Below are 15,935 nucleotides of genomic sequence, written 5' to 3' on the forward strand. Positions count from 1 at the left end.
CCTTAACCACTTTATTCTTGATTTTTGCTGCTAGAGAACTTCCTCCTGCTTTCGTCTTTCTTCTAGCTTTCCAAGGACTACCCCTTCTTCTCTAATGCTTTCCTCTGTTCTGCCTTCCACTATCATCTTTTGTTGAAGAGATTCCATTTCCCCCTCTAGCTTTTGTTTATCTTCCAAAATGTTGCCAAATTCCTCCTTATTCCATTTTTTAATTCTCCCTTTCAGCTCTTTCAGCTTCAACTGGAATGTATGCATTTTTCCTTTTCCTTGCACTGTACTTTGCATCCACCATTCTTCAACTTTCTTCATGAATTCTGGGTCCCTTAACTAGAAGGCTTCAAATCGGAAAGGTTTTTTTCCACGGTTCCTTTTAATATCCACCTCAAGTCTAATCGGCCAATGATCAGAACCCAGGGATGGTATGATCTTTGCTTCAACAAAAACATCCTTATTCATGATAGCTTCTGAAACTAGGAAGCGATCAAGTCTTGAGGCAATTTGGTTTTTTCCCCCCTTCCTGTTATTCCAGGTGTATATCCCGTTGATGGTCTGGATGTCTACTAATCTTAAATCCTCTATCATTTCATTAAATCTATCCATAAAGTGGTCCACCCTCCTTATCCCACCTTTTTTCTCTTCTAAAGATCTGATTAAATTGAAATCGCCTCCTATGATCCAAGCAGCTTCTGGATAAATTCTTCTGATGCTTTCCATACTATTTATAAAGTCTTCTTTTTCCCCTGGGGAAGGGGGGCCATAAACCCCTGAGATGACCACCTGTTCCTTCGTACCTACTATCCTACCCAGGCCAGTAAGGACTCTACTCATGCTGGTCCAGCTTTCTAAAATGATATCATTAGGATTCCACAAAATTGCAATACCTCCCGCAGAGCCGATAGGGTCTTGCCCCATAACTTCATATTGCAATTTATTTTTGTCCATTATTCTTTCAAGCTGTTGAACTGTAATTTTTGTCTCCTGTAAGATCATAATGCTAGGCTTCTCCTTTTTCAATTTATCTTTCAGATATCTCTGTTTACCCTTACTATTCAGGCCCCTAATATTCCAACTGATAACAATCATTTAAAACTTTTGGTAAGAAGGGAAGAATACCTCTGACAGAGGTATCACTTTACCTGAGTTTATCAACGTTTCTCCCACAGTCTGGATGGTTTCACTCATCGTTTTTCGACCTCTTTTCCTACTATTTTTGCCAGAGCCGTCCATTCCCGCCTGTCCATTCCCCTGTTCATTTCCTATCATTACCTGCTTATCCATGTTCTCCCCTTTTTTTTCCTTGTACTTCTGAAATGCTTCCTTGTACAGTTGTTTCTGTTTTTCAGGTATGAATATGTTATCTAGATATTTCCATTCCTGGATTAGCTGTTTCATAATTCTCTCCTCTTCCACCTCAATTTCTATTTGGTTTTCCACATCCATCTGCGATTGCATTGTTGTATTCTCTGTCTTTCCTTCCGTCTGAGCCTCAATGGTTTTTCTTAAGTTTGCACCTTTTCCTTTACCCTCACTTACAATTTCCATTGGTGTGTTTCGAGGGTCCTCGTCGTCCTCCAGATTCACCTCATAGTCTTCGTTCTCGCTCTGAAGCACTTGAAACTTGTTTTGCCTTGTTGTTTGGCTGGGTTTTTCTTGTGAGTGATATTTTGGTCCCTCCTTATTCTGCTTCCTTCTCCTTGTGACCTGTTGAAAACCCCTGTCTGTCTCCTCCACTTTTTCAGAATTTTTCCGGTCTTCCTCTTGATTTCCTTTTGCTTCCTCCTCCTTATTCAACGGGCACTACCGGTATAGATGGCCATATTCATGACACCTGCGGCATCTAAATGGTATATGTTCATAGTCTATTGGCTATTGCCAGACTTCATCATGATATTCCAGCTCAATATTTTCTGGGAGGGGTTCTGCCAAATTCATGTAGACACAGATCCTTGCGTATGAAGTATACTTGCCTCGTTTCGTATTTTCTGCAATTTTAACAAAACTCCCGATTAAGTTCCCTATTCCTTCTAAGATTTCAGGATCCCAGAATTCGTCTGGTAGCCCAAATAGTTTAACCCAGATTGGGGCGTCTAGCATTTTTTCCTTCTCTGGGTTGTATCTTTCTTCCCAGTATTTCATGAACAGGCCTGCATTGTTCATGAAATATGGGCCTTCTTCGAAGATCCTATTTTTGTCTTCCAGATTCGTGAAGATAGCTGTGAAAAACCCTTTTGCTCCCAGTTTCAGATCTATATGGCCTCTTGGTCTCCACCTTTGATCAATCCATCTGTACAACTCTTTCTCTGATGGCCAGTAGCCTATGAATTTACATATCAGGGCATGGTCCTTCATATAGTAGTTGTATTCTTCAAGTTTGTTGCAGGGAATGACATATCTTGGTTGTTTTTGTGCCCTAGGTAGGCATTTTCCTCCCATCCTTTTCTGCCATAGGTTACCCATCACTGGGGCAGAGCTTTCCTTCTGATTATGCTGCATTCCACTTGCACTGGTCTCTCCTGCTACCACATTTTTGAAGGAGGGGATCTCTCCCCTCCCCTTTGGGTTTTCCATTTCCCCCTCAGTACTTGCCTCAAATTATTTCCCTTGACTGTGCTGCTGAAACCCTCGTTGCCTGGGATGTGGGTATTACAAGATTCTACTCCCCGTTCCTTCCACTTCAGTTTCCCTCTACCTCTCGACCGCGGTAGGCCCCTGTCAACCCCGTCTCCTGCGCCGTCTGCAAACCCTAGCAGCGCGCATCCTCTATACCAGACTACCCCCAATGTTATTCTTAGATGGTTATAACCATTGTTATCTAGTAATTAACCTATTTTTCCTTTTTTATTTTGTGTATTTATCTTATTAATTATTAGTTGTATTTTTGTATTCGATTTAAATTTTTTAACAGGATATTAAAGTTATTTCCAATTTTTTAATATGGCAACAAAGTAGATTTCTGATATCTTTTATTGGGGAGACCAAAATTTACATCATGATTTGCATGTGTCTTTTATTGGAGAGACCAGAATTTGAGGAATTGCATGATCATGCTCCTCGCCTAGGTTGGAAGTATAAGGATGTTGCCACTGCACTTTATACATTATCATACAATCATGTTGAGTCAAGCATGGATTTAAAATAATATGTGATATACATTATTATCAATCCGTGTTTAAGTTCTATTTTAAATGTTTAGGTTTCATTTTTAATTAATTTTTTATAAGGATGTTGCCACTACACTATGATACATCAAAATAATATGCATTTTAGGTCATTATCATTTTGTTTTCAAGTTTTGTTTTAAATGCTTAGATTTTTAAAATTATTTTTTTATGGAAATAACAAAATGTTACATTATTTTATGAAATAGGAAATTTCAAGGATGTCAAATTGTTAAAAGGTGTTTTCTTTTTTTAAGGTAATATGAGTTTCATGTTTAAAATAATATAATGTAATTTTTTTATGTTATGTATGATTAATTAATTTTTTCTCAAGTACTTTGTGATTTAGGACTAGAATTTTTAATAGATCTCAACAAATTAAAAAATATATACATATTTTTGATTGACAAATTTGGAATATTGTAATGTATATGTGTGTTAATATTATAGGAAATTATTATATGAGTAATGTGTGTGAATATTTTATGTTAGCAAAATAAATGGAGAAAAAAATATATGTTTATTGGCAAAATGTGAAAATGACCATTGGGGGAGTTAAGTCTTCCCTTTTTAATGAGAAAATATTTAATGAACTAGTTATGCCCTAAGAAAAAAAGAAAAAGGGCACATTTCCTCACTTCCACGAGATCTTTATTTTCTTTGTGGGAGGGCTCGCAAGCGCAAAGAAAGAAGAGAAAGGGGGAACAATAGAGGTAATGGATGGGCAAAGAATTACTAAAGGAGTTTAGAAGATTAATGTTGGATGGAGATAAATGCCATCATTCTTACTCTTGATTGGGGCTACTCTAGAAGAGAAAGACATCAACCACTAATACCCTAGTTGGAGATCGTTACTCGTGCAAAACTCTTGAATGTTAGGATTGGAAGATTGAAAACGTCTTTAGTTTATGAAAACACTGCTATGAAGGGAAGAAGATTGGGGGAAGTCAGGAGGCCTAGAAGGTCTTTTTCACTCTAAAATTAGTTTGTCAGATAAGTCTATAAGCACATGAATTAAGAGAGGATAAAAAAACGGGAGAATTAATGTGTGTATGTAGCTACAAAATGATGGTGAGCATGTATGTCTTGTTAGTGACTAAGTGCCTCGATGCTTGTATTGTGTATCTTGAAATTGTTGTTGCGGGAAGAGAAAACACTAGGCAAGTACAAGGGAAAATGATTACATGACAAATGGGAAAATAAGGGTGCAATAGGGCAAAGACGAGAATAAATAGGGAATATATAGTTCTTAAAACATTTGTACACTCAGAATCTATGATTAAACTAAAAGGGCATTGTACAGTCTTTGGAAATTATAAATGTATGTAGGAGAATTGTTCTTTTGTATTTACATTTTATTTTCTTTTAAAAAAAAAACTTAAGGATGTTATCATGTAGTAAATAATTAATAAAAAAGGAAGGGATAGTGTCTCATTGTGAGACAAATGTGTCACTGCTTAGCACAACCCTAGTGTGAGGTTACAAAAAGAAAAAATAAATAAAACAAAGACTGCTCGACATGGAAAATAATCCTTCCCTTTATGATATAACTACATATAACTCCTTAAATATGTGTTTAATTAAATATGTGGGTAGAAAATTAAATTGCATGTAGGGAAAACAATGCCTTTTTACATTAATTGCATGGTAAAACATGAAAAAAGCTATGACCTTCCTTATTGTAAGGAGCAAAGGATTGGTAAAAACCCTATGAAATGGTCCTTATGGAACACTTAAACAATATATACATTGTTTGAGCAACTCAACACTCTTTTCGCTAATATCTCATTGGAAACAAAGTAGATGAGCCATTCATTTTACCTCTAACCCTAAACCCTAACCTCAACTTGCCATTTTTTCTAGTAATTCTTCAAATACTGGTAACATTCCACTCGTGACTAAATCTCCACACTCTTATCAACATGTTTGGATAGGATTTGTCAAAGACTTATCCCTAATGGGAACTTTTATTCTCCCTCCTCATAACATTCCCAATTTGTCTTCCCTTGTTAATATGGTTTCGTCTTGTACTATTCTATTTGATCCCTCGATAGTACCTGGAATTTCAAATATTGCTGCATTTGGTGACCGTATATCACTCAGTCTTGTTGATATTAATTCCTCGATAAATTGGGTTGATCATTCCCAATATTTCAGTTCATCTTCTAACCCTTTCACTGGCACATTCTATACCAAAAAAAGCATCATGGAACTCATGATTTCAGATGAAGAACCATGGCATGAGTATCATCATCATTCCTTATTACTTGCAACTTTTGAAAATAATCTTGGAGATATTTATTCACCAAAAATTGTTGAGACATTTAAGGATTCTATATCCATTCATGGCGTAAATTCTGAGAAGAACCTAGCGAATATAAAAGATACCATTCCTCTCGATATTTTAATTAAACTTGGAGTTGTTTAAAATGTCCATATTGGTGCATCTTGTTCTCCCGATGAGATTAAGATTTATAAATCCCCTTTCCAAGAATTCCATGACATTTCCACTTGGATGTATGAAGAGATGCTATGTATTGATTCGAATATCATGGTACATGGAATTAAAACTTATCTAAATATTAAGCCATTTAGGCAATGCCTACATTTGGTTCATCTTAAGAAAGTTGTTGTGATCAAAGAGAAAGTTGAAAAACTTTTGCGTGCTTGTTTATTTACTTGGTTCGTCTCATTGATTGGGTTTCAAACATATTCACTATGATAAATAAACAAGGAATAATCTAAGTATGCATCACCTACTAGGATGTTAACTTTGCTTCTCCGAAATACAATTATCCAACAATGTTTATTGACCAAATTATTGATGATTGTGCTAGAAGTGAGATTTTTTCATTTATGTATGGATCAAAAAATTACAACCAAATCAACATACTCCCATTGGACCAACATAATATTGCATTTATCTATCCATGGGGTACATTTTCCTATAATAAACTTCCTTTCGGTTTCAAGAAAGTTGGTGCAACTTTCCAGAGGACCATGAATTATGCCTTCCATGCTATCAAACATATAATACAACATTACGTGGATGATTTATCTTCCCACTCCAAACATCATGAGGATCATCCAATGCATCTGAGAGTGATTTTCCTACGTTGTTGGCATTACAACATAAGATTTAATCCACACAAATGTGTATTGTGTCCAATTTGGTAGATTTTTTGGGTTCATTCTATCAAAACAAGGAATTTGTATCAATCCACTCAATATACAAACGATTATTGATTTTCATGCCCCTTCCTCACTCGATCAGTTACAAAATCTCCAAGGGAAGCCTAACTTTATACGAATATTTATCCTGAACTATGCATAACTTACAAAAGGATTTAATATTTTATTGAAGAAACGAGTTTTGTTCCACTAAGATGATATAACCCAAAAGGATTTTTATCCCCTGAAATTTTTCCTAGTTCAAGCATCATTATTTTATCCCCCTGACTATCAACGAGACTATTTCATGCATCTAGATTCAACTATTACCACCATTGTTATGGTGTTGGTCCAAGAACATCACCTAGCAGATGAAAATCCTATATATCATTTGATTAAAACTTTAAATGACACTGAAATAAAATATTCTCACTTCGAAAAGTTAGCTTTGGAAGTTGTGTAAGTTTTCCAATAATTTTTCCATTATATTCTACTTCAGAAGACCATGGTAGCTTCTAATTTCAATTCAATGACTTACATTCTATCACATCAATTATTGAGGAGAAAATACTCTAAATGGATCATTATTTTCCAAGAGTTTGATTTGTAATTCATCAAATCCAAATCTAAGAAGTCCTTAGTCTTCATTGAACTTATATGTGACCTTTCCTCATCTAAATTTGAGTCATTATTTCTGATAGATTTCTTTGATCCCTGGAATGGAGATATTATCATCTATCTTCAAACCCAAACTTTAGTATTCTAGGGAACTAATAATACAAGTTTTGAATCAATTCTAACTACTAAATGGAAAATTCCATGAGAATACGCATCAATTCTAGGGATCCATGGAAAATTCCAATTAGCAGTCAGAATTAATTCACAACTTGTAGTACTAGATCTAAACAATGTTTATTTAGTAGAAAGTTCAGCTATACTACGCATGTTTTTAAGGGTTCGCCTTCTAGAATGACATTTTGATTACATTCAATATCAACATAATCCTAAAAGTCTAAATACATTAATTGATGCATTAGCCAATTATGTTTTAGACAGACATTTGGAACACATGTAAATAATTCGATCAACATCAAGCATTGAATAAGAGAATAAAGTAAATAGGAAACATTGATAGATAAATATGTGTAGAGTTTGGCTTTAAAAAAATGTGTTTGATATAGATATGGTGACATGACCTATAATATCCAAATTCATGTAGAAAAAATATGGCTCAAAGGCCTCCTAATCAACTAATCTTGATGATGATCGTGATAACACACAACCATGTGAGTAAATTTGCACAACATCTAACTGATGCACTCTGACACTCTAATCGTGTACTGCTGCAGTCATATAAGGATATTATTGATCTTATTCTCTGACACACTATGGATAAAATGATCAGTGTGATGCTCAAACTTGACAAGAGTCTCATCTCTGTTGGGATCCTACATCTCCTCCTCTACCCCTACAACAACTCGAATCTATGTAAGTTGTGGTTGTCCGTGTCGTTGAAGATACGATGAGCCTACTAGTCATATAGGCCCAATATCGACATTTTAAACCAATAGTTAGTCTATGATGCATTAAAAACATAAAAAATTGTAAAATCCAAAAAACGAAAAAATATTCAAAATGACATTATTTTACCTATATTGCCCCATTGCTCACATTTAGGTAAAACAAGCTCTTGGTCTCCTCAAAAATCAACTCCAATAGATGCATAGTCCTCAATCATGATAAGTTGTACATGTATCCATCAAAATAAATTAGGGGTAAAACTCATCGCAAGTGCATGCCCATGAGAGACATGAGATCGACCCAATGGCTCGTTCGTCGATCCTTAGGTCCCAGAAGCTCCTAAGAGATGCATTGGGGATGGAGTATTGGTATATTTTCCAGAGTGAAAGAAATCATAATAGAACCATATGCAAAGTTCTTTAAGTGTCCATGAGTTTATCTGTTGAGTTGTTCCTTCAGGTTATCCAGCACCCCTTCACTCTATTTAAAGAGAGTAGGTTATATGCACTCCAATGTATATTTCATTTGGGACTTGGTAGCTGAATGTAAAGTGACACTACCAGCCAATTGAGTGATAGTGAAGAGGATCATCCTAAGAGGAAGTTGAATGACATCTTTGATTTCTATCTTCTTACCTTTTGTTTCTTGGGGACGAGGCCTACATGGGAAGCTATGTAGTCCTCCACAGTTTTACCACCTCTTATCATGCCATATAGTGAGATAGGAGCTCCTCTCTGAGATAAACCTATCAATAAATATATATCCTCCACCTCTATTGTAACAATATGTGCTTTGATCCTAAATAATTTTCCTTGAATATCCCATGCTTTGACCAAATATTCTAGTAATTCAAGTTGAGCTCTCATGCTTGGAATCCAGAAGAACGTGAGGAGCCCACAGTTTCTTAGAGCCCATTTTTTTGTTTGATCATTTGCAACATCCAAATCTTAAGATTCATGTTCTATTTCTCTCCAACTTAAAACCATTTTTTCTCTAGTGAATAACTGCAAAATCACAAGAAAAATACTGAGAATAAACCTTGTGCAAAACTTTGAGAGAAATCTAACTCAAAAGTATAAACTTTTACCAAAATTGCACCCATCGCGCATGCCTTTCAATGAACAGAGGGACCCAATGCACTTTGCCTTCTTGGCAGGTATACTGGTCTTCTCTTCCTAGTGCATATTAGGCATACCTAGTGCACCTTTCGATACAAAGAGGGTGTGATGGGCGTAGGGTGAAATTTTAGACCCTAAATCACTAAGAACTCTCAATAATTTACATCAAATGAAAAATAAAAATAAAAATGAGAGAAAGAGTAGATCTTGTACATGGAACTGAAGACACTGGAAATGGTCCACCAGATTGGATACAATCACCTATTGAAGCTTGAGGGTAAAATGCACTCAGAGCTCACTCACAAGAGGTAAAAATGAAAATGGTAAGAAATGTTTTTACTTTTCACTATTTATGGTCAATTAGTCATTATTTTAATATATTTTTAATATTTTGACCTAATTTTTACCATATGACATATATTTTTAATCTTTTTGTGGTGTTTTGAGCAGGTTAAAAGATAATTGAAGGATCTAATGCATAGATAAAGTTGAATACAAGTCATTTTCATTAAATAGCATACTTTTATTGCTTTTTCAAGTTGTGTAAACTTACGAAAAAGGAACCCCTTAGAGTCTTCTTTCAACTCTTTTCACACTCCCAAAACATGAAAATGTTGTCGAGCACTTATCTTTTTAAACTTGTTAAAGGAAATGAAATTATGTATGTCCGGTATAAGATTTCCCGGACAATATTTCCCTAGCGATTTCGAGCAAATATCCTTCGGTTTCTTCTAGGATTTTATTTCCAATATGACTCAACCATAAAAAAAAACATTCCTTGTGGGTTCTCTCACCATCCAAATTCTCTTATTCACTCCTCACGTTCTTATCTTTTCATGTCATTTCCGAGGTTTCTTTGGAGCAAATTTTAAAAGGTGCCAGGGTGACAAGGGGATGCGACACATTTCCTTTGTCCACATCGATTCCCTCCTCCAATCATGACATCCATCAGCCTAGGTCCATCCTCCACGTGTCAATACCTTCGATCATTTCCCAACTCATTCTCCATGTCCTTCCAGAAGTATCTTGCAAAGAGGTTTTAAACATGAGCTCTATTTTTTTTAAATTTTCAAGACGACGTGGACTTCCAAGCTGTTATATAATAGGTCCTCATTCACGCATATGTTCCACCTTTACACATGGCATACCCCCTCCATGTCATCCACATCATCCAAATTATGTTGTTTGTGCTGAGGATTTAATCATTGGGGTGACTTGTTCACTATGCAAGGCCTCCATTTGTCCATGACAACACCATCATGGCTCAACCACCACATCACCCCAGAATTATTTCCCTGGCGACTTTTTTAAGAGCTTCACTCGTTTCTTCCAGAATTTTATTTATGGGGTGACATAGGCGCCATGATGGATGTCACATCATCAATACCAACCTATCTATGATTAACACCTATCAAAATACACTCAAATCATTTGGCATATTAACATTTATCCCTAGATTTTATTTCTGGGGTGATATGGGAGCCACATCAGACACTATGATCATTTAGCTTTGCCACATAAGCATCAGATTATTAATCAAACATGAATTTGCATTTTTTTAGATTTTTGTTTAATTTTAGCTTATTTTTCAAGTTTAACACCGTGTTTTTTTTTTTTGTATATATGCCACAAGTGATGAAATATCATTGAGTAAGACTAAATATCGATTATTAGAAAAAGAAATCTAAACGTAAGTGTTTATGCAAATGGTGAGGAGCAAATCAAATCAGTTGAGAAAATTTACTAACCAGAGGATGAATTAATGTCAACTTCCTACTTCTAGAAATAAAAATTAACTACCATCGGTCAATAGTGCATTCCTAGAGGTGGAAATGGAGAAATATGAGGTAATGACACTCTTATGCAGGTGAATTTGAATTTTTCCAAGACCTACTATAACTTTGTTTATTAACATAGAAAATTTGATGAACGCAGCACTCCAAAGCCAAAAAATTAAATCAAGAGACTTCTCTGAGCGATGATAACATACCATTTGGAAGTTAGTTTTTAATAGGAAAACAATCAAGATTCGACACTCAATTGATTCAAGAGGATCTATCTATATAGCAGGTCTTATTCATTGATCAACACTGATTGGAATCTAACATATTCATTTTGGATCAATGGGTTGTTGGTTGTTCTAATAAATTAGTTTCTTTTTTGAGAAATTTGTGGAGGAAGCCTTGATCCTCAATTATGTCGTAAAATATTGTATAAGATTATATTTTTGTCTTTGTAAGGGATCTGTATCTATAGACTATGGGGGGCAGTTATGCGGGAGGAAACTGCTGATTACACTATTGTAAAAGAGAGATGTTTTTTATTTTTCTGTAGAATAGAGAGTTTCGATTTCTGTAAGGAAGAGGTCATTTCACAACTATATAAATGATTCCTAAAATATTTTTATAATTATAATATTGTACAAGAGTAGAGACATTTTGGAGTTAATAATAAGTGTTCATTTCTATGCACTATTGTATGAGATTTGTAGGCTTGTTTTTATTTCTTCTGTGTAAATTTAATCTCGATTTAATTATATTCCAATTAGTTGTATCGATAATGTATGTTAGCAGTATTGTTGATTTCATTTATTTTATGGCATTTTCAATCTTGTAAAGATATTTTTGCAGTGCCGAACAAGTTTGAATCAACATTGGAAATTGAATTCAAAAGGGACTTTCTTGTAGTTGTTGATAACTAATTATCAGTTTTATCACAATCTTGTCTTTAATTAATTTTTGTTGAATTAAAAGAACTATTTCTTTAATATGATAGTACATCCAATATTGAATTCATTCACTTATAATTCAATTCAAGTATATGCATGGGGTGTTTTAATAACTATTTATTGAGATCATTATTATTGCATATATGTCTAAATTGCTGCAAATTGTAAGAACTTTTTTCATGATTTGCTAGTATATCTTAACCTTAGATTTAATTACAATCTATTCTCGTTCTAATAATTTTCTCTTGATTTGGAATAGGACCAATCCTTCTCTTAATCGAGATAAAATAGATTTCTGTTTACTATCGGCACCTAGGCTAGATTTCAATTGCGTCTATATAAATTCAATGCAATTATGAAAGTATCCTTTCATAGAAGAAAACATCTGTGCATCTTAGATGGGCCCTTGTTTCAGCTAAATTAAAGGATTGGCTCTTTCAATCATGATGCAAGAAGGTAATTCTTTCATTTATATATGCTAATAACAACACTGATGTAGGAGCATCTGGCTGACAGGATAAAGATAAAATGAAGGCGGTATGGTCTCTGAAGGGGACGAAGGAGTTAATTCGCTGAATGGATACGTACTTGTGTTTTTCTTTTATTAAGTTGCCTAAGTTAATTTAGTGAATTGTAATTAGGAACAATAGGAATTAGTTAATGTCATTACTTCCAGATAATTAATTTATTTTTGTAGAAATGTAAAAAAAATATATGCCAACAGACAATGAACAGTTCTATACGATAAATAACTGATGTAACCAATTGAACATAACTAACAACAGTTAGTAACAGTTTCAGAACCCTATTCTTAAAAGAGGGACAAAACACAATGTAAAGGGTTCGACTGTCAGAGAAATAAAAAAAGAGAGAAAAGGGTAGTAGTTTACTGTGCATATATTCACCTCTTCAATGTCCCTAATACTGTGTATATGATTTGTTGAAATTATGTTTGTGGAGATTTTGGATAAAAGCCTTACAGGTCACAACACCATTGGAGCGATAACAACAAGCAGAGGAGGAGCGTGACCGCGTAGATTGCAGGCAGAATTTAAACAAACAAAGAGGATTGAAATCAATTGTGTAAACAAAGTCACGAAAACTGGAGTTAACGAAAGGAGCCAACCAATTAAATTCTACAGTCACCAAGTATGTGAATAAATAGCCACACAGTTTCATAACTGAATCAATATAAACGCAAGATAGCATTCTATTTCTTTATGCATATACATTCTGTTCGAAGCGAAAAGAAGGAAACCACTCCATAAAAAAATATGACTCATGCTTAAGACAAGCAGGAACCAGACCCAGTAACCCTCAGTCCATTACAACAACCAAACTTCAATGGCAACCTACAGAGGAACCAAGCACCGAAGGTGACTCGAAAACCAAAAAACCACTGACCCTACAGACATAGCATGAAACCGAACAGAAGCAACTAACAGACAGAGAACAACACTACCCATGCTTAGTTGGAGGAGTCAAGTTTCCATGCGCTGAAACCCTCGGGTGACCATACCTGCAATGACAAACAAAAAGAATGGAGTGAATGCTGGTAATATCAAAGGAGGAGGACTTCAAAACTGAACAGAGTAATTAAAACAAAAGTACAGTTGGTTTGCTTACCTGACGAAGGCAAGCTGCGACTGCCATAACTCCACCAGGTTGGCCCTGCTCACAAGGAGCCGAAACGTTAGGTGACTGAATAAAAAGAAACAGACATTGCTAGCATAGAACAAGCGAACTTACCCTGAGAGAGTGGCGGAGGAACTGAAGGAGCTTGTCACCATAGTTCTGTCAAACCCGTGGAGAAGTCAAACTTGGAACCAGAGAACCCTACCATAATTGACATATCCAGCAAATGACTGTAACGACCAGGAAAAGCACAAGTACTGAAATCTGTAGAACAAGTAAGAAGGAGCGCATAGGCATAACAATTGATTACGAGCTCACAACAACTGTCGACCCTTGAAAAGGAACCAAGAAGGAGTTGAATCTTACCAGGCTTATGTAACCCTTGCCAAACCAGTGAAAGAGACTGTGAAGACAAACTGAAGCAGGGAAATGAAACCACAAAACCCACATTGAAGCCGCAAAGAACCGCTGAGAGCACACAGCATACAGGACCAGGAGAAATGACCGAATGAATAGTGTGGGCAGGAGATTGTGAACACCTATACCAAGGCGGACTCGGGGAATCCCAAGGAGGGATAGTTGTGAAGCAAACAAAGACCATCGTACTAATCACCAGACCCATCATTTAATTCAACACCATTTATAATCATCTGTATAGGTAAAGGAAATCCCCATTTAATTATTACTTGCCTACACACCCGTTGTCGAATACATTGGTGGCGAATCATGTGGGCTGGCCCCTTCAAACACTTAATATCATACATTAGTAATTAGAAGACAAATCAAGAGTTAGTTTAGGTCAAATTTAGACTAGAGGTAAGTTTTAGACAAAGGGTAATTAGACCAATTTTAACTAGTTCGATTCACCACCTCAAATGGATAAGGGACTAATTTGGGCCCTGACCGTGTGATCTCGCTAATGTATTATGGTTAATTTTGGCCATCAATAGGCCACCAGGACACATGAGTGCATGTATGAAGCATCACACCATGATACCTGATATCCTTTATGTAAAGAGCATGGTCACAACCAAGGTCACAAGGCACTAAGGGTTAAGCGTAGAGAGATATACCATACCAAGTTGTAGCATAATAGGACATAATAGTGCATGAATACAAGTGTGACGCGTAGTACCTAAAAATGGTTAAGACCATGGTTCTTTCTTTTAGTGGAATGGAGCAGAGCATAAATGTTGAAGAAGCTTTCGAGGCCGAAATTTGGTGTTTTTGGGCACCAAATTAAGTTAACGATTTAACATTAAAGAAGTGTAAATAGGAAAAATGGTATATATATGAGGATATAGATTTGATGAAACTCAACATGGACTATGTGTTTTCCCATGCAAATCAATGAGAAGAAGTGTTGTGGACATGAAAAAACATATGAGTTTCAAGTTAATAAGAGTAGAGAGATGCACTATTGAAAATAGATAGAGGGTAAAGAAATATGAAGTAGATATAAGACATAGTGTGAAAATGTGAACTAAGTAGAGGTTGAAAGTGAAAATATGAGTTGAACAGAGGTTGGACATGTAGATTGGTTGAGATATGAAATTGTTGTGTACACCAAAATTGTAGATATGAAGTGTTGAGGATTTAATTATAGAAAAAGAGTTGTGTTCATGAGCATATTTATGAGGGAGTTGTTATGATCTAACGTAATTTCAATTGAAATAGGGAATCAAAGGAAGAGAATTTATTACAAAGAAAATACTAGAAAATTCAAGTAGATCTAATATCAAAGTTTGTTGTATTTGTGATATTTTAATTAAAGAGCCATGGATATGAATCTGAAAATGTACGCAAAAAGGATCTAATTGTTTGAAGAAAGTTGGTGCTTGCATATCATGAGATTGGAGCCTCCTTAAAGTTGGTGATTTTAAATATTAGGGATATTGGTATCTCATGTACGTTGGTGCCTCCAACATGTAGGTTCTTGCAAAGAAAAGAGAGTTGGTGCCTATAAAATATGATGTAAATCAAAGTTGGTACTTTTATTTACATTAAAAAAAAAAAATCTCCTATAAGGGTTTCCTCATACATATATCATGTGTTCAATTTATGTTCATTTTGGTTGGTGTATGGTTTTTTCTTTAATTTTTTAAATTGTCAAAAAGTGCTTGATATTGATTCACCCCCCTTTTAGTAAAACTTAATTTATAACACTTATACCCTCTATTCAAACCCAATATTGATCCAGAAAATCTATTTGGGTTGATTGGGAAGAAAATGATGAAGAGGTAGTTGCTAATCAAGTGCTCACAATTGAACAATATCTCACTCTTAGGGATAAAATTGAGGATGAAGTAATTTATTACCTTATAGATTTGTCTTCGTCATCCATTAAAGACACTCGCAACCAAATATTGGATCGAAAATTAAAGCCTCTATTTGTTGAAATAGATCTATCACTCTCTGAATAAGAATCCTCTCCCAAAGAAGAACATGAGTCAGTTGTGGAATCTATAGAAGTCATCCCCAGTAAATTCATGAAAACTAATTGAGGGTTCACTTAACAACATAATGAATAACTAATCAAGGTTTTACAAATCCATAGTGATGCTTTTTCCTAGGGTTACACCGGGATGAAGGGAATCCATCTTG

The sequence above is a fragment of the Pinus tabuliformis genome, chromosome 5_1 (genome assembly GCF_031772625.1).
Source record: "Pinus tabuliformis cultivar Carrire ecotype Pingquan chromosome 5_1, CPIR1, whole genome shotgun sequence".
Taxonomy (NCBI): Eukaryota; Viridiplantae; Streptophyta; class Pinopsida; order Pinales; family Pinaceae; genus Pinus; species Pinus tabuliformis.